The following is a 21,738-nucleotide window of genomic DNA, read 5'->3' as shown; positions in this document are numbered from 1 at the left end:
CCCAGCTGAGCCCTGCCCAAACAACAGATTTGCAAGCAATTATATGTTGGTTGTGGCCACAAAGTTTCGTATACTTTGTTACAAAGCAATAGGTAACTAGAACAGCATGCAAGGCAGTGTGTAAACTGGTTTCCTGTTAACTCTGAGGTCTCCTCTCCAGCCATGCTGTATTCCCTTGTACACTCTGTACTTTGGCAAACATGAAAAGCACATGACCACAGACTTTAATTCCTTTCAGTGATGTTTTATAGTTTTCTGGATAGAAGTCTTGCACATCTTTCATTAGATTTTTTCCTAAGTATTTAATGTGTGTGATACTATTGCTAATGCATCCTAGTTATCTTCATTTTATTTTCTAATTATTTGTTGCAAGTATGTAGAAATAAAACTGATTTTTGCATACTGACTTTAGATTAAGCAACCTTGCTAAATTCACTTATTAGTTCTTATAGTTTATTAACAAACTCTTTAAGATTTCTATTTTCCAATGATGTTATCTCCTAGTTATAGCTATACATCTTCCTGTCTTATCCTAGTATTTAAAAATTTCTTTTCCTTCCCTTACTGAACTGGCTGGGGCATGCAATGTGACATTAAAAAGAAGTGATGATAGTGGGCATGCTTGTTTGGGCACCAGTTGCAAGAGAAAGCTTTAAACATTTCACCACTAATTATAATACTCAGTATAGATTTTTTGGTAGCTATTCTTTATCAGAAAAAGGAAGGCTCCCCCTCAGGTCAACTCAACAAGCTTTTTCTGATCACCCATTTTGTCCTAGTCACTATCCCAGGAAAGAGAGAATTTAAAAATAAATGAGACTATCCTTGCTCTGAGAAATTCATCATGTAGGGTGGCAGAGGGGAATTGGAAAAGCAACTCACTCTATGCAGAGGAGTTAGTGAAGTTTCTCAAAGCACGAAGTATTATAGGAAGGGCTCAACGTATGAGATAAATGATGTTCTGGTTAATAAGAATGATATACAAGGGCTACTCCCTTAAAAACTCTCTTCTGGTGTTTATCTATACATGTGGATTTCATTTTATAGAGTCAAAGGAGTATCCTGAATCACATCACATTTTGATAAGTCTAATATTCTCAAGTATTCTTAAAGGAGGCTGTAATTGACAGAATAAAGAATTCCATGGTAAATAACTGTAGTGACGATTTCTGAGTTCTATGTACTCGGGTTTTCAAAGAATGTTACACGAGCCAAAATGCTGAGAAAGAAATTATGTTTTCCATCCCACAAACCCATTGTTAGCTCTCTTTCCATTTCTTTGCTGGCTGTATTTGCAAATAATACCATAGGAAAAGAAGAAAAGTTGATTTAGAGCAAGTAACACAGTATGTGGTTTAGAAGTATTTACCTTAGGAAATCAGAATACATATTAACTGTTAAACAAATACTTGTTGATTTGGCTCACCCTTGCTATGTTTGCAGGGTACCAAAGGAAACAGTCTGGGCAGAATTGTACTACCTTGGGGCAAAGGCTGTTGAAAGGTATACAATTCAAACACCAGGCACAGTGCGGTCTTTCAGTTTCAAAGTTTAAAGTTGTTGTTGTTGTTTTTAAAGGGTATCCGAGAGTAAAAACAGCTAACATTTCAGATTTCAAATAGGCTGAAAAGTTATGTACGACGCCAGTGACTTACTCTCTTTAGGAGAAGAACAAGGTGATCACTGTCACGTTCATGTCCAAACATCTAGATTTGTTCTGAAAGCAGAGAATGGAAGTAAGGTGGATCCAGATCTGGAACGACAAAAATTGAGGTCTTTCGGCTTGAGGAAGTCTGGAAGTATAGCTGGTGCCCCATCAACGTCCCTTTGGGATTCATCTTGGCAGTGCCTGCCAGTCAGACCTCCCAGGCCAGCATTTGCTTTTTTTTAGGGCTTTCCCCGTAAGGTGGAGCCCATTCTGTCCCAAGTGCTAAAGACTTAACACTCCCAGTGTAGACCCTCAACAGTGACCACTGGCAGTTAGTATATCCCCTCAGGTGGGAACTCTAAGCAGCGTTCTACATTGGTTTACAGATCTCCCCTGTAGGAGTGAGCTCATTATTCGCTTACTCTTACTCTGTTGTCTTACCTTCCCATCCCTCTACCAATGTTTCCTGGAATCACTTCCAGAATAAACCATTTTATTTGGATTCTTGTCTAAGGGTCAGCTTCTGGGGGAAGCCGAACTAACACGGGTTGTATTCTTTTTTTTAACAGAAATTTATTTTTGAAGATTTTTTTCATGTGGACCATTTTTAAAGTCTTTATTGAATTTGTTACAATATTGCTTCTGTTTTATGTTTGGGTCTTTTGGCCGAGGGCCATGTGGGATCCCAGCTCCCCGACCAGGGATTAAACCCAGACCCCCACATTGGAAGGCGAAGTCCCAATCACTGGAGCACCAGGGAAGTCTCACACGGGTCGTATTTGACTTGAACAAAGGACATCAGTATTCATCCCCTGTCTTTTTCTAAGAAGATGGTGGCACCGTTCCCTCCGCCACACACAAATTACACCTTCTCTTAAGGAACTCGCATATTCTGTAGGAGGGTCATGGAGGACTTGAAGCAATTATCTGGACAAGTCAAGTCAAAGCCACTGTCAACTGAAATTGTGGCTCATTGGAGCACAAGCATCGTTTTTTGCTTGACTTAATTGCATAATTGCCTTGGTTCTCATCTGAGTGTGTGTAGATCTCTGTGTGTGTGTGTGTGTGTGTGTGTGTGTGTGTGTGTGTAAGAACAAATTAATGCTCTAACATGAGCGGGGCCCTTTGGCTTCTGGCCAAGAGGGAGACGTATCAATGTCAAAAACAGCTATCGAGGGAGACTCTCTCAGGGGGAGCATTTCCGCTTTCAGTTATGACCACCTAAAAACCATGATGAAATTGCTTTTTATGAAATCAAGCCATGGAAACTAAACTTCGAGGAAAAGAGTTAAATTTCAGCCTTGGAGCCCTCTGTCTGCTCTATTGGAGAATTTTCCAGGGCATGTCAAACATAGCTACAAGATTTCATGGAAGTCTTGCTTTTGACGTTTCAGTAAATTCAGTGAACATTTCTGTGTGTGAGCAAGTAGCGTGGCTTTTAGAAGAGAACTGTATTTAAATTCCATGTTCATCCCTGCTTTAAAGGAATCATTGTCATAAATGAGACTCTAGTCTTAAGTTTTTGTTCATATGAGAATATTATGCAGAAAGGTTCCCAAATAATTAGCCAGTACAAGTTTCAGGACACTGCCTTAATCCACGAGCAGAGTGGTTCACCCCTAAGCATGAGATCAGACATATTACCTGAGAGCAAAAGATAAACAACTAGCACCAAAGAGGAAGCCGCCACTCAGTTTTTTGTTTAAGTTAATTGCTAGATTTCTTTGACAACTTGAGTAAATTTAATACCTTTATTTTCTGTACTTTCAAGTTTATCTAACTGGACTTAATAGAAAAAATAAATAACACCTTCCCCTTTTCATCATCATTATTCTGTTTAAGTATAACTCAGATCAATCAATATAACACTGATGAATGTGGTTTGACTATAATGATTCCGATATCATTTCTAGCATATCCTCTTCATTGAAAAGCACAGGCAAAGATAGCCTCCCTCATAAGCAGAACCCGATTTCAGCAGATGGTTCACACCAGGAATTTGTTTTGTTGTTTTGTTTTATTTTGTTTTGACCCAGAACAATGAATGAGCACCCTCTTCCTATAGGTGGAAAGTTTTTGCTCAAAAAAATGCTTACGGTGCAAAAGCCCCAGCTAAGGGTTTAGCTTGGGGATGACCATGCAGGTGGTCTTACCCCAGAGTGAGGTCGGGTTCAGAAAATGTTCCCGTTGGACGGTTCACGTTGAGTTCCTTAAAGTTTCTTAATCACTTCTCGGGCTCTCCTGCCCTGGGATTTTGCATATGCTCCTTCCTGCCTGTAACACTCTCGAGCCCACCCATGGTCCCCTCTACCCACACACCGCTCATTCTCATCCTACCAGGGTTCATATTTCAGGTCTTTGCTTAAATGGAGTTTTCTGGAGGGAGACACCATTTGTGTGCCTTTGCACTGTTGCTTGCACTCGTGCTGCATCTAAAACCTCACCACTTGGACCCCTTGGTTTGTCGTCTGCCTCTCAGCTCACAGTTTAGTGCCCCTCCTGCCCAGGTGTGTTTGACTAACCACTCCCTCTCCAGGTGGGCCTTGGAAGACTCTCCCCTAATCTACCCCAAGGCCAACTTCTAAGTCCACAGACTGTTGTTTGGGGACCCCTCTCCCACCCCCCACCCCTCAGCTGGACTTGTCTCTCCATTGTTCATGTCCAAGATGTTCCCAGGGCCCCTTTAAACTCTGAGATTCAGGAAATTCCTATGCTTGCTCTGTATTTATATGCTATACAATCATGGATGATTAACTTTCCGGCTGGATCTCATTTCAATCATTTACCAATGAACAACAACAACAACAAAAAAAAAACAAAACAAAAAACAAAGACCCTAAAAGGACGAGCAAACTTTTCTTAAAGGGCCAAAGTAAGTTTTCTAGACTTTGTGAAACAGTGTGGTCTCTGTCACAACTATTCAGCTTCACTATTGAAGCACAGAAGCTGCCATAAATACATACATGAATAGGTGTGTTCGTGTTCCAATAAAACTTTATTTACAAAAACAAGTGGCAAGCTGGAATTGGCCCATGGGCTCTAGCTTGCTGAGCCCTGGTCTACATGATTTGTATGATTCCTCCTCTAAAATTCCCTGAAATCATCCTGCTTCTACTGATGGAATTAAGTAGTCCCTTCTTAGCCCCCTGTGCTTTTCCTCCTCGTCACTACTGCAAGCAAATACAAAAGTAAACATACGTCTCTCCCAGCAGACTATAAATTCCATGCAGTCAGTGACGAGCTCTGGTTTTCACCGGAATATACCAAAGTTGTCACAAAGTGTATAGCCCAGATAAGCTCTTGATGAAACAAAAAGTGAACGAATATGTTTGAGTCAACCAACCTTCCCTGAGAGAGGAGGACTAGAGATACCGCACACCTAAATGTATGCTCCACCAGTCCTCTCGCCGGTAAATCATGCTTTCCATCATTTTCCTGGCAGTTGGAAGGGATGTGTACTGAAGTAGGCACAGCTGTGTCCCCTACTTCCCTAGGTGGGAAGGACTTCAAGGCAGTGTTTCTCAAATTGTCATGAACACAGAGATCACCCGCGACCTCGTTCAGATGCAGGTTCTGATTCAGGGTAAGCCGGGGTGAGATGTGAGATTCTGCATTTCTAACAGGCTTCCCGGTGATGTAGGTCCTGCTGGCCTATGGAGCACACTTTGAGTTGTAAGGCTTTAGGGGACTTCTGCCCTGAGCACTTTTCCTCCCTGTTAGCACCTAATGAGAATTTGGGACATACTGCAGATATCCTGCCCTGGCTGGTTTATTTTGATTTTCTTTATAAAACCTGAAAATGGCTATTTAAATTTTTTCTGCCTATGGCACAGAGATTAAAGACACTATAAGCCTAGGAGTAGGAGTTACTTTCTGTGAAGGAAGGATATCAGCCCCTCTCCAGGTATATCTTGTTATTAAGGCAGCGAAGAAGTAAAAGGGAAGGGGAAGGTGGTCAGAGCATGCTCAGGTTTCATCTCTGTTCCAAAAGGATCCCTGGACACTGCTGGGGACCAAGGAGGGATGGATGGACAGGTGGCGCATCACAGCACAAAGGCACGACGTTCTTCTCATGGCCGATGATCCAGGGAAATGTGCAAGCCTTGTGCAAGGATTATATTAGGGAGAAATGCTTCTTCTTAACTCCTGCTATTTCCTTCCACGTGGAATGAATCTGGTTAGTGCGTCACTTTCTCCTCTTTCTGCTCTTTACTCACAGTGCCCGAAGAGAGAGGAAGTGACTTACTGGATCACTAAAGTTGGGAAGAAAACTGCGCCATTTGGCTTAGCTCCTCCCTCTTTCCTCTTGGAGTAAGATTCCTGCTGGAAGTAGGTTGCTCTGCATCCTTATCCTGTAAATCTTCCCTAGTGGGTCCCACAAAAGTCCGCCTCACTCAGAACTACCTATAACCGAGTGAATGTCCGTGAAATTCTTGGTGCAGTCTTCGGACCCATTTGGCTCTCAAACCAGACCCTAGTCATCAAGGTGAATTTTTGGTTCATCATCTGCTATTCTTCTGCTTCTTTTTCAAGTTGTTCGGAACTCAGGCTCAGGAAAGAAAAATCAAACCTTTATTAGACTTCTTCAAAATACTCAACCGTTACCAGGAGGCGAGAGTAAAACTCTGCCTTGGTCCAGGTTTTCCGTGGCCCAAGCTCACAGGCTGGCTCTGCAGCATTAACAGCCTCGTAATGGGACGGCCCTGGTGTGGGTGTCTCTAGGCCAATGCAACCGGCTCGTCCTACACATCCCCAAATGTGAGCATGTGGAACAGAGGTGTCCCAGTACACGCAGAAGAATCACACTCGCCGAGCAGTCTGAACGATGGCAGGGAGCACAGCGGGAAGGGTAGTGCCATGGGGTTGGGCTCTCTTGGTTTTCATCTCGGCTCCGCTACTTACCAGTTCTTGGGAAAGTCACTTCCCCTCTCTGAACCCCAGTTACTTCTTCCATGAAATGTGCATAACGACGCTCACAGGGTAGTTAGAGAAAGCAAAGAGTCTCATACCCATGAAAGCTCTTCGGGTACCATGAAAATCTGAAGGATTATTATTAGTATTAATCAATGTCAAAGATTCCAAATCTCTGTTTGACGTTCACATAAAGAATTGGGCATCAATGAGAGAATTTGATAGTAGGTGTGCATTCAGGGAATCACACGGTGTTAGGTGGGCTTCAAGGACTCTGCCAGTTCTAATCCAGACCCTAACTTTATACATAAAAGATGAGAAGCAATCTGCCCAAGGTCACGTGGGAGTTAGTGGCAGATGCTGGAGTACATCCTGACTGGCAGATGAGGGGTCTGTTTGGGGGATTCAACCTATTAGGTAAGCTCAGCCCTATCTCAAACAATGGCATGGACTTCACACCTCCTCCACTTTACCATGAGTACTAGTTGGAGCTACTTTTAGTTTCATGTTATAGAAACCCAATTTAAAGTAGCTAAAGCAAAATAAAAGGGAAGGGATTCATATAACTGAAAATTCCAAGGTATTCATGGCTTACAGGTATGGCTAGATCAGGGCTCTGTTTCTCTATCCATCTGTCAGTTCTGTTTTCCTCTGTGTTTGCTTCCTTCCCAGGCAAACTTTCTCGAGCTACCGGGAAAGAGGCTCACATACTCTTTATGGCTCAAGAGCTCAAAGAGACTGTCTTTCCAATAATTCACATTTGCCCTCCTTGTGTTATGGACTCACTGCTGATGTTATCAGTGTGGCCAAGAGGATGGAATCCCGTCATTAGCAAGGCCTGAGGTTGGCGTCAACTCCTGGGGTTAAGTAGGGGCATGAAGTAAATTTTAAAGGAACCATATAGACTAGCCAAGGTTATTATGGAAGGGGAAGGGTTAGTTCACCAAAGGGAGGGATGCTGCATAAACACTATCATATGTGCCCATAACACTCCTCCTTAAATCCTTAGCCATCTTGATACTTCGCTCATTATATTAGTTTCCTATTGCTGTGTAACAAGTGACCACAAAATTACACGCTTCAACAAAATACACTGAGTAGCTCACAGCTCTGAAGATCAGAGGTCCAGCATGGCATGGCTAGTTCTCTACCCAATATCTGAGCTCACAGCTGGAACAATTTGAGCAAGAAAAATTAATAACAAAACATTGTGTTAAAATCCAAAGCATCAGCCAAGCTGAAGTCTTGTCTGAAGGCTCTGGGGAAGAACACGTTTCCAGGCTCATTCAAGTTGTTGGCAAAATTCAGTTCCTCGCAGGCCTCTCCTTGTAGGTCTGACATCTACCTACTGACTACATGCCCCCTGACCTGTTGAAGAGGTATCCACCCCACACCCCACCTGTGGTACCCGACATTCTGCTCTCTTCTTCAGGCCTTATTTATGAGAAGGAAATAGCAGAACTGGAAAGGTAACACAGAAACCCGCTTCTACTTTCAGGGCACTGTCCAAACGCCAAGGTGTAATCTGAGTCTTTTCTTCCAAAAACCACCTCCCTGTCTCCAAGGACAAGGAAGGATGTCTCCCCTAACATAGCATTTCTAGGTCTTCTCTGGACCTTAGGGGAACTTTTACCTGCTGGGATTTCTCAACACCACCATGACCCTTCCTTCAGTTCTGGCTGATCTTCAGGCCATCCCAGTCTAATCCAACCTTCAACAATGCCTCAGAAAAATGAACCATAAATCAGAAGGAGTTTTCTTTGAGATGCATCAGATGAGGCAAGAGTGGAAATCCCCTGGATAGGAAACCAGTCTAACCTGTTTGGCCATTAGTGGTGACTTGGGTTTTACACCTCATTGCTCCTGGAAACAGAAAAACAGTATCTCACTGGAGCCAAGGAGAATCCCCACCCTCATGCCTGTGTGGAGGACACTTTCACAGAGGCTGAGAGAGGAGCTGGATTTGGACAGTCCAGGCGACAGTGCCGCCAGAAGTCAGGAGACGAGGGTGCCCACCAAACTGAAATCAGGCAGAGAAAGACAACCTTCAGGGCTGGCTATTTCATCCGGGGGAAATGTCTATAAATCAATTCATAAAGAGGTGGTGGTTTGGAAGACAGTTCTGTGATCAAATATGTTTGGGGGAAAATGGGTCGAAGAAAATTAATATGTTTTCTGACTACAGAATTTTTCAGACTTTTAAATGTATAATGGGCATTCAGACTCTCCAGTGATGGGGTAGAGCAGGGGTCAGCAAACTTTTTCTATAAAGGGCCAGATAGGCTTTGTGGGTCAAATGGTCTCTATAACAACAACTCAACTCTGTTGTAGTAGCAGTAAAGCTGCTGCAAAGCCATGGACAATAGGCAAGTGAATATTGTGGCTGTTCCAATAAAACTTTATTTACAAAAACAAGCAGGGGGCAGGATTTGCCCTCCAGGCCATAGTGTGACAACCCCTGGGGTAGGATTAATAAAATTTATTGGACCACAGAACGCTTCATTCATTCATCCTTTCATGTGTTATTTTTATGGGACAAAACTAAAAGTCTTACAGACAGGACACTCTCTGGTTCACGATTATTTCCCTGATATCTACAAGGGAACTTAGGACACAGAAAACTCTCAACCAAAAGTCACTGAATAGGAAACACTGAATTAAATACCAAAATAAAATAATTCTTTCAGGAGAAAGAGGGCCCCTAAGGGAACACACTGATGACAGCTGAACTATTTGAGACAATGTTTCAGAGCAACAAGAAGTGACTGTGTTTTTGGAATAAAAGAAAAGAAAAAGGAGAAGGGGAGACATAGAATGGAAAAAACTGATTGTAATAAAAAGGCAAAGGATAAGAAAAGAAAGAGGTGGAGGATCAAAAGATGTGTTTCCACCCGCAATAAAATGACTTTCTCTGCCCTGGCTGTGCACAACAGTGTTGGTGTCCTGAAAGGGAAAACCTTTAATGAGGTGCTGAAAAACCTTCTTTGGCATTAATTAACAAGATCACTAGGGGCTTCCCTGGTGGCGCAGTGGTTAAGAATCCACCTGCCAACGCTGGGGACACGGGTTCAAGCCCTGGTCCCGGAAGATCCCACATGCCGCGGAGCAACTAAGCCCGTGCACGACAACTACTGAGCCTGCGCTCTGGAGCCCGTGAGCCACAACTACTGAAGCCCACGCGCCTAGAACTCGTGCTCCACAACAGGCGAAGCCACCGCGATGAGAAGCCCGCGCACCGCAACGAAGAGTAGCCCCCACTCACCGCAACTAGAGAAAGCCTGCGTTCAGCAACGAAGACCCAACACAGCCAAAAACAAATAAGTAAAATAATAAATAAATTAAAAAAATAAAAGATCGGGCCTCCCTGGTGGCGCAGTGGTTGAGAGTCCGCCTGCCGATGCAGGGGATACGGGTTCGTGCCCCGGTCCAGGAGGATCCCATATGCCGCGGAGCAGCTGGGCCCGTGAGCCATAGCCGCTGAGCCTGTGCATCCAGAGCCTGTGCTCCGCAATGGGAGAGGCCACAACAGTGAGAGGCCCGCGTACTGCAAAAAAATAAAAATAAAATAAAAAAATAAAATAAAAGATCACTAGGCTGTCGTAATTACAGGGAAAAAAAAATCATCAAGAGATATTTCCTAACAGAAATGCAGGTCATTACAAAATATTATTTAAAGTCACATTTACATATAAAAAGGATCAAATGGATGTTGTCCCACCTGGCACCCGACTCCCACCCCTCTCTCTTGTGCACAGGAATCAGTACACGGCACCCCTGTAAGCCAGGGGCTTTGGAATCTTTGCAGAGCCTCCTCCCAAAGGGGCTTGATGGATCTGGAGATGTGAGAACTGAAGGAAAGCTTTGCAGGCGAAATCTCAGGGCTGCAACCCCCCATTCCCCACCTGATTAACTACCACTTATGGTACTACGTGCCCGAATCCCTCACTTAACTGGGGTCTCCATGAAACCAGTGACCTGATCTGGGTTTTTCCCCCTGCATCATGTTCTCAACACCCAGCCTACATTAGGGTGCTCGATAGGTACCCATTGAAAGCATTCATCAATTCTTCAGGACTCAGCTAAAGACTTACCGCCACTAAGAAGCTTTCCTGCATGTCCCAAACTAGATGAAGGTGCTTTCCTCTAGAGACACAGTGGCATTTCATGCTCCCTTGTGGTGGCACTTAGAGAAATAAACCGACAATGCAAAATGGCAACAAGGGCCAAGCCCCCCGTCCCCATGCCCAATTAGAAACAGAGCTACTAGAGATAGGACTCTGCTATATTAATATCCATGTCCTTATCTTTAGCACCTTTACAGACCTAGGTATGGAGTACGTGCTCTCAGCAAGCGCTCCTTGAATGGATATTGATAACTCCACTCTGGCTCAGAAAGTCAGTGGCAGTTGTTATGAATCTTGGGCAAACTGTGGGGTGGCTGCCAGTGGGAGCTGAACAAGGATCTGGAAGGACAGGCCACAAAAAGGAGAGGTGGCCCAGGGAACTCACTGTGTCTCTAGGGTAGTAACCAGAGAAAGGGGTTCTCTCAAGCCAGAGTGTCCCAAAGTGTGTCCCAAAGTGTGTCCAAAGTTAACAGACATTGCTTTGGTTGTAAATGGACACTACATAAAAAGGGGACCCCAGGTTAACTGTGAAGCCACTGTACATGTAGAGTGAGGCTAAACAAACAAATGGGTGACAGATGATGAAAGCCAGGCTTCTCACTGTTGGTGTGGGTGGTTATAGGGAAACAACAGAAGGAGGCTAGAATGACCAAGGTGATAATGGATTAGAGTTAGAGATATTAGCGTGAACTCATGTTTAGCTTAATATAGATATGAATAGATATATAAATAGATGCTAGATACAGATAGATGCTACATAGGTATAGATATAGAGATATCATGTGTGTATATACAGAGATATGTTAATACACACACATTTATTTCCTAGTTCTATCCTAGTTCTGGGAAGGCCTAGAAGCAATAATATCCCAGTAATAATAAGCACATGCAACGTCCAGATTTTGGTTTCTAAATACTGTTCTCCAATAAAGGAAACCAAGTCTCCTTGAAGAAATGGCTGATTCTAGGATTGGGTCAGGGAATATATAAGATGAGCCTGGAGCATCGTCGAGTGTGAAGAATTAAGGAAGTGCTCAAAAGACAAAACTGTGTGAGTGTGTCAGAGGGACACAGGGGCCAAATGGAAGAGCTCCCAGTGACTTTAGCTGGAACAATCTGAGCAAGAAAAATTAATAACAAAACATTGTGTTAAAATCCAAAGTATAACGTAAACATCTGTTAAGTTCATACTGACTTAACAAATGATTGGATAAGTAAATAAAGGAGAATATACAAATCTCCCATAGAAAAGAGTTCCAAATAATTTACTCTGTGCTCAAGGAAGTGGAGCGTAACCCCTTGTTTGGGCTGCACATAGTGACTTCCTTCTGAAGAGTTCCATATGCGAAGACAGAGGAAAAGTAACTTTACGGTGGGGAAGCCTGACAAACATACTCAGCCAGGTGATCAAGGTCAACATCAACAGTGATAAGTCACATTGATCCCATACACTGTTGATGTGATGTGATGAAAATTGCACCTTACCTCCGGGCTCTTCCTCCCCCAAAATCCATAACCCCAGTCTAATCAGGAGAAAAGACATCAGCCAAATGCCAGCTGAAGGTCATGCTACAAAATATTTACCTGAACAGCACACCTCAAAACTCTCAAGGTCATCAGAAACAAGGAGGGTCTGGGAAACTGTCACAGCCAGGAGGAGCCTATAAGGAGATGTGACAACTAAATGTAACATGAGATCGTAGATGGGAAAAGGATATGAAGCTTAAAATTATGGAAATTAGTTTAAAGTATGGAGATGAATGAATAATAATGCATCAATATTCATCCACGAATGGTAACAAACGTTCCACACTCACGTAAGATGTTAATGATAGGGTAAAGCGGGTGAGAGGTACGTGGATACTCTCTGTACTATCCCTGTGACTTTTCCATACCTTAAAACTACTCTAAAATTTAAAAAGTTTCATAAGGTAAACAAAGCTACAAAGAAAATAAAAACAATAAAAAACAAAACAAAACTAAAGGTCCCCATGAACACCATGGGTAGGACTGCCATTGTTTAAGATAACGAACAAAGGTGCCCTTGGAGTTGTGCAAACAGGCCTCCTCACGCTGCACCTTCCCCAATTCTTTGGCGCGATACTGGACCCTGGGTATGTCCCCAGCACTATTTCCTGGGTTACTTATCCACTTATTGATGCTGGTATCTCTTTTATGGTCATCCACTGTTGCCTGATGCTTTCAGGTTTAAGTCTCAAAGCCAATACTTTCAAACTTCAATGTGCTTAAGAACAGTCTGGGGAAGTGGGTTATAATGCAGATTCCTGGGCTCCACCTCAGAGATTCTGATTTACTCGGTATAAGGTGAGGCCAATTAATATGCATTTTTAATAAACCTCTGAGGTTTTCCTGAGTCACACATTCTGCTCAACCCTGAACTAAAGGGCAGGGACTAAGCCTCATTTTCGACTAAGTGTCATTCTTTTGCTTCTCATTCCACATCTAGCACCACGATGCTTCCCAGGTACCATGAGCTTGGCAGATAGTTGACACTCGATAAATATTTGATAAAAGAATGAATGTATGCATGCATGAACTGTCAAGATCAACATTTAATTTTTTTTTTCTGTTTAAGAACTTTGACAATGGGTGTCATGCCCAGGGATCCATCACTATTAGGGGACCCAAGCTATGGGAAATTAGTTTTAAAAAAAACATCTACTGACACCCAAGGCCATTCATTCTGCAGAACCTGACTGAGGTCCAACGTGGTAGGAAGGATTTTCTTTCTCAAATGTGAGAGAGACTCTTGCTATTTGTTGTTCTGAAGCTAATACCATTTTTTTTTCTTTCTGTTTTATAGGCTCAGTTAGATGGGCCTGCCTTCTGAATCAGCAGCTCAATAATTAGTTTGGTTGTATTTGCAGGTAGAAAACTGGAGGCACTTTTTTCCCCCACAGGCAGAAAGGTACATGTGCAATTAACTAATTGCAGGCTGATGCTTATCTGGTATAAATGCTAGAAACACACACAGACACACACACCTTGACATCCAAAACTCCATCTCTGACCTGGGGGGTGTGAGAGAGACACACAGAGAATGATACTCTGAACAGGTGAGGTGTTTGGAGGGAAAAAACCCTCCCTTTCCACAGGGGCCCCTGCAGAGGTCACTCCTTTGGTGCCCCTGGGTGTGGAGGGACACGTGGGGAGGTGGAATGCACCCGTTCCCAGAATTCTTTTAGAAAGGCTGTCAGTGTTTAAGTTAGAATATTGCTGGTTAATTGTTGACTCTGAAAGAAAAATTATGAACAGGGGGACGGCTCTGCATGGAGTTAGTGTATTTGAATAATTTAGACCCTCACCGTTAATTTGACAGGATTGTTTTTCTCTCGCAGCAGCCTGCTGCTACAAGAACTAAAACTGTCGGGAGTACCCTGGGCTGTGCTGGAGCTTAGTAATGAGGTTTATCAGTCAGTAAATGATTTTATACAGCAAATTAAACTGTAAATTTTGTTTGGCTGGTAAATATTTAGAGAATAAAGATATCTGGTTAATGAGAGGGCTGGATGTTTAAAAAAAAGGGGGGAGAGAGAAGGAAAAAAGGAAATGTCAACCTTTTAAATCTTGAATGGGGTTGGGACTGGATGACAATTTGCTCACTTACAGTTCTCTCCCTCTCCCTCTTTCTCTCTTTCTCTCTCTCTGTAAATAACAGAGGATGGTTTCATTGTGTATTTAAGGATGCAACAGAAAACCCTCCCGTCTTTGACTTGTGCCTACCACCAGAATGACGTAATACATCCCTCACAGGGTCCTTAGGAATACATAAGGAAAAAAATATGTAAATTGCTCATACAGTATCTGGCACAAGGTTCATCCCTTCTGCTATGATTTATTTTTAAACGCAGATACCCCAGAGCTCTGCTGTCCAGTATGGCAGCCACTCACCACACGTGCTCTTCAAATTTAAACTTAACATTTATTAAAATTAAATAAACTAAACATTTGGTTTCACAGTTGCATTTGCCACATTTTAGGTGCTTAATAGCTACACGTGGCTAATGGCTGTGTATGGGATAGGGCAGACACAGACACACTTCTGTCATTGCATGGAGTTCTGCGGGACAGTGCTATTCCAGAATGTGTCTGACAATTTCATGTTTCTTGTGCTGGGGGAACCACAGATCAGGTGGTACCTGGGATGGCTTAATTGGCATGTGAGTTTTTGTATTACCATTACTATGTATCTGTGTGTATGTATAAAAAAAGTATTGTAACTCAGTTGCCAAATCTGTGGTTTCACACATATCGATACTTAGGACAAGGCAGTTAAAGTAATGTAAAGTTTAAAAGAAAAAAAAAAACAAGTGTGTCAAGTCGGTTTAGGGAATTTTAAATAAGTCAATATTGGTTATAATAATTCGGCAAAAATCTTGAAACAGTATACAAACAAATGACTGATGTTTGAAAAATGCTGACCCCAAGGCTCAGGAAACTTAAGAAGAGGTGAAAGAAGGAAGAAAAATAGCAGAGTTGAGAGGGAGAGAGGTAAGAATATCCAAGTCAGATTTCTCTAACCTTCCAGTTTTGCTCTGGGTGGAACCAGACCATATTAGTGGGCCACCCACCCACGTCATAAAGAGTCAATACATGCTCCTTAACTCCATAAGCTCAATCTCTATGGCATTTCTAGGGGTGTCATTCAGTATGAACTCCCCATACATGTGGGATCTTTGGTACAGGGTTCTAGAAACATTATGCAGCACCATAAAGATCCTGAATATGAGGGTGATTTGCAGATTTGTAGGTCACAACTCAAGAGTGAAAATCAGGACATTCTGACCTGTACTCCCTGGCTTACCATGTTGACTGTCCAAAAGCAAGTCACCATCACCTGGGAAGGTCCATCTCCCTCACCCCCACATATGGCTCATTACTTGAGCCAAATCCCTTCACCTTCCTTTCCTAACCCACCAGTACCACTTCCACTCTCTGATCATAGGACATCCTCCATATTGAAATATGCCCCTCTGTGACCTTGGTAATCTTGTCCCATAGTCTGGTCAAAGGAAAACCACAGGAAAGTTGGAAGCACCATTGTATCAGTGTCACTAAAGGAAAAGATATGACAGTCAACTTGGATCTCTGGAAGAGAGTGTAACAAAAAGGTATGGGCAGGGTATAGGCAAAGCACAAGGTTTAGGATCTTGAGGCTATTAGCAAGATGGCACCATGATTATTGATAGACTTGATTGAACAAGGGAGAGGGGGAGGGATATGGCACCTGGAAGACGAGGACTGCCTGACAGGAGCTGAGATCTTAAGCTGAGGGACACCACCAGCTCATGGTAACCTTCAGGGAAGGAGTCAGAAGAACAAATACCCCAATCACACTCTCCTCCCTCTTTCTCCTCTCTTCCTGGTGCTCCCCATTGGCTAAACCCAACTAAGAGGCAGACAGCAAGGATTCTGTTGATAAATCCTGCTTTCCAGGGCAGGGGGCAGGGTGTAGAAGGGTGGAGAGTGCCTTGGAGGCACAGAGGGCAGCTCCCAGCACAGTCATCCTGCCTGCTCAGGTTGACTAAGCCTCATCTTCTCCTGAAGGAATTGTTGGGGAGGTGCCCATCCTTATTGTTGTTGGAAGGCCAGAAGGCCCAGGCTCTGTATTTTCCCTATAGTCTCCTTTCAGGACCTTATCATCACAGGTAGGCTCCCAGCTCCAAAGCATCACTGATAGTTCAACCTTCTGGAAACACTTTATCACATCTTTGAGAGGCTGAACCCATGCTTCCTGCCCAGTTCCTTCAGACCTTGGTCACAAGACTCAGGAGATCCCAGGCTTTGGCCATGTATGGTTTAAATTCTTTCCAGAGCAAGTAAGAGTAAGCCCTATCTCAGACTCGCTTGAACTGTGTGGTTGCCCATTGGGTCACATAACTGGAAGCGCAGAGGTTCTTTGAACACCACGCTCTGGCTCTGGTTCCTCACTCTGCCCCTCTCCCCGTGTGGCTGCAGCGTTACTGACCTCTAGGTGCATACAACCATGCCCCAAAGATGAGAGGGGGTCACTTTCAAACAGCTCTGTCCAGAAGAATGCAAGACACATGCTAATGTTTAATTGCCTAGTGTTCACATTTTTGAAAGTGAAAAGAAGCAGATGAAATTAAATTTACTCAAATAGATTTTCTTTAACCCAATATATGCAAAAGACTGGCATTTCAACATGAAATCAACAGTAAAAAATTAATAAGAGGGGCTTCCCTGGTGGCGCAGTGGTTGAGAGTCCGCCTGCCGAAGCAGGGGACACGGGTTCGTGCCCCGGTCCGGGAGGATCCCACATGCCTTGGAGCGGCTGGGCCCGTGAGCCATGGCCGCTGAGCCTGCGTGTCTGGAGCCTGTGCTCCGCAACGGGAGAGGCCGCAACAGTGAGAGGCCCGCGTACCGCCAAAAAAAAAAAAATTAATAAGAGATTCTGCATTATTTTTTCACACTAAGTCTTTGAGATCTGAGGTCAATTTGGACTCACCCCATATGGACAGACCATCTTATTATACAGCACGGCTCTAGAAAATTCCCCCAGAAGAGTGAGGAAGCCCCCAGAAAACTGCTTCATGTGCCCCATTGGCTCAGTGGTGTACTTTGCTCTTCATGGAATGACCACTGGTAGGAGAGGCAATTTCCTTGGATGAACCCAGTTTACCTTTGATATTGCAGATGGAGCAATTTCCCCCTGAGGTGCATGGACTACTTAAAGATGATGGAAACATGAAAATAAATAAAAAAATTGAATGCAATGAGCTTGCTGTTGGGAGAGGGTTTACTGGATATGAATCCACAGACAACATCCACAACACCCTGACTCCTCTGTTGGGGAACTTCACTGATCCCTGGCTTGAGAGCCCATTCTAGCCTGGATTTAAACTCCTTTCCTTTGAAAGGAGAGATCTCCAAGAGTTGGGGGGAGGATTTCCCCTCTGTGGATCCAAGAAAGCTGACAGTGATGTAACAGACCCTGCCATCCAACTCCACAGAGATTGATTTAACAGGCTTTTGTCTCATGGGGTTGATCGGGCCTTTTGGGGTAGAAAACTGCTTTGTCAAATAAACCTTACCCACTGCTTAAGCAACTTCTGTGCCCTTAGTATCCATAGGAACAAGAATGGAAACTCAGGTGTTTTCTTTTGGGGATGAGAGAGGCTAAAAAGTGTCAAGAGCACGAGGTTACGAGTAACGAAATACAGATCTTGTAGTACTGTATGCATTTACTGAAAAACGTCCATGTACATATAAGAGGACTTGCACAGTTCAAACCCACGTTATTCAACTGTATATTTAAGGTGTACAACTTGATGAATCTATATATGTACACATTCTGAAATGGTTACCACAATCAAGCTAATATCTATCACCTCACCCCCCACAGTTACCATTTCCTTTTTGTGATGAGAACACTTAAGACTTATTCTATTAGCAAATTCCAAATATATAACACATGATTATTAAGTACAGTCAGCATGCTGTACATGAGGTCTCCAGAACTTATTCACCTTATAACTCGAACTTTGTGCCCTTCGACCAAAACTTCCCAGTTTCTTCCCATCCCCAAGCCCAAGGCAACTACCATTCTGCTCTCTGATTCTATGAATTTAACTTTTTTTTTTTTTTTTTTTTTTTTTTGCGGTACGTGGGCCTCTCACTGTTGTGGCCTCTCCTGCTGCGGAGCATAGGCTCCGGACGTGCAGGCTCAGCGGCCATGGCTCACGGGCCCAGCCACTCCGCAGCATGTGGGATCTTCCCAGACCGGGGCACGAACCCACGTGCCCTGCATCGGCAGGCGGACTCTCAACCACTGCGCCACCAGGGAAGCCCTGATTTTAACTTTTTAAGATTCCACATATAAGTGAGATCATACACTATTTGTCTTTCTGTATCTGGCTTATTTTACTTATTTCACTTAGATGTCCCCCAGGTTCATCCATGTTATCACAAACTGAATAATTTCCTTCTTTTTTTAAAGGCAGAATAATAGTTCACATATATAAATTTATTTACAAAAACAGGTGGCAGGGCAGATGTGGCTCATGGGCCTTTCTTTGCCAACCTCTCTCCTAAACAGACCCCGGATCAGGCCTTCCCCTCTATGAAGCTTTCCTGATAGCTGCGCCATCATCAGTGTCCTTCTGGGCAATTCCACAGCCTTCGCTCATGCATCTACTGGAGAGATTACTTGCTAAACTGTTCTCTGGTGCCACCTGACATGCTTCTCACCTGCTGCACTTATCTTTTAGATCAGAAATCAGGAATGTAGGAACTTCGGGTTGGGCAAAGATCTGGCCCTTTGGGTGTTCAGTCTCCTCTGAGGTGACTTAATGACTAAAGCTAAAAGGAGACCACTTCTCGTGCTGAACAAACGCTCACCAATGGTTCAGGAAGAAAGGCACACTTCCCCGGGAGGGAACCACATTGGCCGCTCACAAACTTAAGCCACGTCTGGGACCAATGACACTTAGGACCCTGGTGCCCAGGCCAGCCCAACCCCTTCTTCAGAACCAGCCTGTGCACCATGAACCATTACTTTGTTGAATGTGACATCTGTTAAACAGCTTTGAATATTTTTTTAAAAAAATCTTATTTTGTCTGAGAACATCTGTGTCCATCTGGACACTCTCCTCCCTAGCATCTCACTTTTAAGTTTGATGTAACTATCAGATGTTCTTGCACAGATTCTGGGACAGATCTGGGTTATTATTGAACAGACATCAATTATACTGATGGCATGAGGCATGTCAATCTCAGCAGGGAAAGTGACAGCTTCCTTATCATCAAACCAGTGAGCTTCCTGATTCATTTGCCAGTACTGTCAATAACACTCCATGCCAGAGCTGGATACGAGCCCATTTCTCCCCTCCTCATTCTTCCCTGCTGCTTCTCTTCTCCCCAAAAAGGACTGAACCTCCACTTTCTCTGGTAATTCCCCACATCCTATTACTAAGAGCCTCTAATAGGTAAATTCCTCCTTAAAGCACGATTCTCGTGCTAGATAGAACGTTGCCTCTTTTCTTGAGCTTGTGCCAGTTTTTTAAAAATCTGTTTTACTCGGGAAACAGCTAACTCAAAATGTCTCCCCTTCTTGGCAGGTCCTGAGGAACTGACTTAGGGATGATGTGGAATTAGATCAATATTCCGACCAGGCCTCCTATAGGTAGTTGACTAGAGATTGCCTATATTAACTTGCTTCCTAGAAGCCTGTTACGTGTATTTTTCTGTTCCTTCTAAATAGTTTGGTTATAGCTTTCGAAAAAGTTCTGTCTTCTCTGTGTCTGGGTGAGTCCCCGTATATATTTCTTTGGAAAATGGGTTAGATCCATATGATCAATCCCCACAAATCCTACTCTGTGCAGTTTGGTTTTGGTTTTGGTTTTCTTTTCTTTTCTTTTCTTTTCTTTTTTTCTTTTTTTTTTTTTTTTACAACAGAGACTATTTAAGTTTCTCAGTGGAGCCTTAAAAGGTATTTGATAGATGGAGGTGAACTAGAACGGGCACTGTCAGACTTTTCTAAATGGAGTAGAACTTTGAAAACCGCCCTGTGATGCTTTATTGCTTAAGCTTAAGAATGAGTCCTTTGGCTCTTGATAACCCTCCTTTGCCAGTAATTTCAGGTCTATTAATCACCTGTTTGAAAAAAAAAAACATTTTTTTTCTAATGACTTCTATCCTTATGGATTTCTGGTTATGAAACCAGGGGTTAGTGATGTCCCCTCCAGGAGTTTGGGGAGTGTCTTTTCTTTTATGCTCTATACTGGTCTTGCCATCGATCTGTCAACCCTAACTTAAATGGTCTGTGTCATAATGATGGTCCCCTCTGTGATTAAACAAAAAGAGAAAAAACAAAAGGCTGGTATTTGGAAATAATGTCTAGATCATGCAGATGTTGGGCTGACATAGATACTGAGTTGTGGCCTATTAAGATTGCCTCTGTGTTAAATGTACAGTCTGATGAATAGTCTGTTTCTCCAAAAATAAAGTCTCTGAAATTCCATTTTCTTTTAGATAAAATGACAAGGCTCAGTAAGCATCTTCAGACCTCTTCCCAGCCATCCCATAACCCTTCATCTGAAAATATGCCCCCACAATACATTATACATGAAGGAGCCTCTAAAACCACACAGTGGCAAGTGAAGTCCCCAGTCCCGGTCACAGTGGTCATGTCCCTTTGGATCAAACATGGCCACTTGTCCCAGGGAAAATATTGGGTGGCCAGCTGGACCAATCAGATTCTCCCCTTGGGAATATGGAATCAAGACATAGCTATTTTGTAACAACCTATGAGGGAAAAGAATCTGAAAAGAAATAGATATGTTTGTATGTATAACTGAGTTGCCTTGCTGTACACCTGAAACTAACACAACATTGTAAATCAACTATACTTCAATTTTTAAAAAGCTATATATATGCACTAATGTACATCCATTCACTAAACATCTGTATATGTATTATGAAAACAAACAAACAAACATAGAAACCCTGAGTCTTAAGTTGTGGCCATGGAGAATATAAACTTTTCCATGTTATGGCCACGTTTGGATCACATGCAGTGAGGTGAAGAAACCTGGTTTGCAACAAATGAAATGCAGGGACAGAGAGAGAAAGAGGGGAGACACCTGTATAGAATTAGGTACAAAAGCTGATACAACTCCGGGAGGGGGTACTTCTTGCTTCCACGGACAATATTCTGGTCCCAGTTCCCATGCCCAGTGAGGTTTGCTTACACTTCCTCTCCTCGGCTTCTATAAGACCTCTCTGTACCTTTCTTCTAACCCCCTTTTACTTTTGCTTAAGCTGTTCTTTACCACTGAAGACTGTAAGATGTAAAAATAAAGGGAGATAGACACTGAACTTGCCTGGTACAGTGAATGACTTAGATTTAACCAATACTTTAGTTTCCCTTTCCATGTACAAGGTGACACGTGACATGCATTTGACAGACAGGGTTTGTATTCTGGAAAATGTTATAGTGGCATAAGTTTAAATGGGGTGATATTATCAATAGGTTTCCAGATCAGTGTAGTTTAGACATGGGAAAAAAATTTT

This window comes from Mesoplodon mirus (genome assembly GCF_964341445.2).
Source record: "Mesoplodon mirus genome assembly, chromosome: 19".
Classification (NCBI taxonomy): domain Eukaryota; kingdom Metazoa; phylum Chordata; class Mammalia; order Artiodactyla; family Ziphiidae; genus Mesoplodon; species Mesoplodon mirus.
This window is presented reverse-complemented; position numbering follows the sequence as displayed.